This window comes from Octopus sinensis, linkage group LG28 (genome assembly GCF_006345805.1).
Source record: "Octopus sinensis linkage group LG28, ASM634580v1, whole genome shotgun sequence".
NCBI lineage: Eukaryota > Metazoa > Mollusca > Cephalopoda > Octopoda > Octopodidae > Octopus > Octopus sinensis.
In genome coordinates, this window is record NC_043024.1 from 14,202,952 (window position 1) to 14,205,451 (window position 2,500).

The 2,500-nt window shown below is 40.6% G+C and overlaps 1 long non-coding RNA gene across 1 annotated transcript in view; it reads left to right on the forward strand.

Annotated features, from left to right (window-relative positions):
- LOC118768387 overlaps nt 1–2,371 on the forward strand; it is a 15,706-nt gene extending 13,335 nt beyond the window's left edge. The window contains exons 2-3 of the long non-coding RNA XR_005004202.1: nt 339–341; nt 2,229–2,371. This is a non-coding gene — a long non-coding RNA (uncharacterized LOC118768387). The remainder of the gene's footprint in view (nt 1–338; nt 342–2,228) is intronic.
- The last annotated feature ends 129 nt before the right edge of the window (nt 2,372–2,500 follow it).

Sequence of the window (2,500 nt, forward strand, 5' to 3'; positions counted from 1 at the left end):
TGGCAGCTGTTACCTTCCCATTCATCTAAAAGTTATTGGAAATATATCGGAAATTTTGCACAGCTCAGCCTAATCAAAGTTCTTTGCCAGAGGACATGTCTATTCGTTGTACAGTATTATTTGTCCTCTGCCTTTCCAGTTTCAAATTCTTCCGAGTCCCAGTGTACTAAACAGTTTTGCGTCTTCGGTATTATTAAGAAGATGTACTTAGTGTCATTTCTTCTAACTCATTATGTTGCAGGGGTTACTGGAAAAATATCACAAAACGCCCAAACTTCCGTTTTTTTATAGGGTTTAGAAAAACTAAAGGGCCGCTGCTATAAGTTTGTGAATATGAGACGGTGATATGTTGAATGGAATCATAATTAACTGCACTCCTGTAATTTCTTTTATCCAAGTCTGGAACATTTGAGGAACCACCCACTTTCATAATTTTAAAATCGATAAAATAACACCAGACAAGTACTACAATCAATGTAATCGACTTGCCCCCAAACCACAAAATAACTGGGCCTGCGCCAAACTTAGGTAGGATTTTAAAGGTTATTTGTATACTTAAGGATTTGTAAGGTTATTTTAAAATTGTTACAATGGTTCTATATATCCACCCCTAATAATGATTTCAAATATACGGTGAAGTAGGTAAAATTGTCTCCAGTGTTTAACTGGTACTTATGTTATCAACCCCGAAATAATGAAAGGCAAAGTTGACCTGTGTGGAATTTGAACTCACAACGTAAAGTGAGACGAAACAACACTAAACGTTTTTCCCGGCCTACTAACGAATGGGCCATCTCGCTGCTTTATCCATCCCTGATATTGTGGCGAAAAAGCTCCGTATTTTTGTTTCCAAGTTCAAATCACGGAATTATAAATTATATTAACGACTTGGATAATTTGGAACTTGGCCAGAACTCTTTGAGGAAAAGTTAAGTGGGTTCTATTGACTCCCGTGCTCGACTGGTTTTATTTTGTCAACATTTTATGGGTGAAATATAAGCTCGACTTCAACGGATTTTGAACTCAGAATGTAAAGATCCGGTAGAAATAACCACTAATCTTTTTGTCCCTTGCGCTTCTGTCAGCTCCACCGCCTTGTCCGTTGTGTCGTCATGATTTTAATATTCTTTACTCCACAGCTGCTCACTGATCCGACCACGACCACAACTACCTATACTTTCTTTGGACGGTAATTAGATTGAATAAAGGTGGCGAATTGGCTAAAGAAATTTGTATTTTTCTTCGAAATTAGATATTTTGACGAGAGTGCTTCCGATTGAGATCAGCAGATGTTATTCATTAACTCATGGTGTAGTAGGAAAGGAGAGAAGAATGGTTGAAAAACCTTTCCTGACTCTGCTACACACAGTCTCCGGAGGGCAGAGACTTTGTGGCAGCTAAATCACGGCCCCGTCACGTTGCAGCTAATCGATTCTAGAAAGAAGAAACACGGAAAGAGAGAGAGAGAGAGAGAGAGAGAGAGAGAGAGAGAGAGAGCAATCGATCCGCAGTATTTGATGACTACTTTATCTATTGAAACCAGAGGGAAGGAAAGCGAAAGATAAAATGTTGGATTTGATTGCAGAATGCAAAGAGATGGAGATTCGAGAGGTTTTCTCAGGCAGTAACGTTTCATATTACCAGTGAAATAGAGAACTCGTTCTTATACGAATACACTCTAGAGAATGTGTTCGTATTTGAGGGTGGGCCTAAATAAGGAGCAAAATATTATAGAGACTCGCTACCATGTTCCTTGGAGCGTCGAAAGATCTGCTTCACTGCATTAAGTCCGGATTTTCATATTCTCAATTCAAGGTTTGCCACCGTCAGTTTTGCGTTTCATCTTTTCAGAGTCAATAAAAGAGATTCTCTCCGCAAGTATAAGGACGATTGTATCGACTTCCACTGACAATTGCTAGCTTGAATTCAGTTGTGCGGTGGATTGAAGCAAATGTTAGAGTGCCTGGCAAATGGATTTTGCAGCAATTGTTCCGGTGACTAGCTTTCCATGAACAATTCTTACAGAGGTCAACTAAGGCCTTCCTCATCCGGAGGCGATAAAATAAAGTATCAGATAAACGCTGACGTTGCTACTACCCACTACACGCTCTCTTCAAAACTGCTACAATTGTACTTAAACGAGAAGCCATCATCGCTGGAGGCGAGGAGCTGGCAGAGTCGTTAGCACCCCGGGTAAATTGATTCGCAGCATTTCTTCCGTCTTTAAGTTCTGAGTTCAAATTCCGCCGAAGACGACTTAGCCTTTCATTCTTTCGGAGTCGATAAATTAAGTACCCGTGAAACACTGGGTTCGATGTAATGGACTAGTCCCTGCCCACAAAATCTCAGGCTTTGTACTTTTTGTAGAAGCTATTAAAGACGGCACACCAGCAGAAAGGTTAGCACGCCGGACGAAATGCAAAGCGGTATTTCGTCTGCCGCTACGTTCTGAGTTCAAATTCCGCCGTGGACGACTTTGTCTTTCATCCTTTCGAGGTCG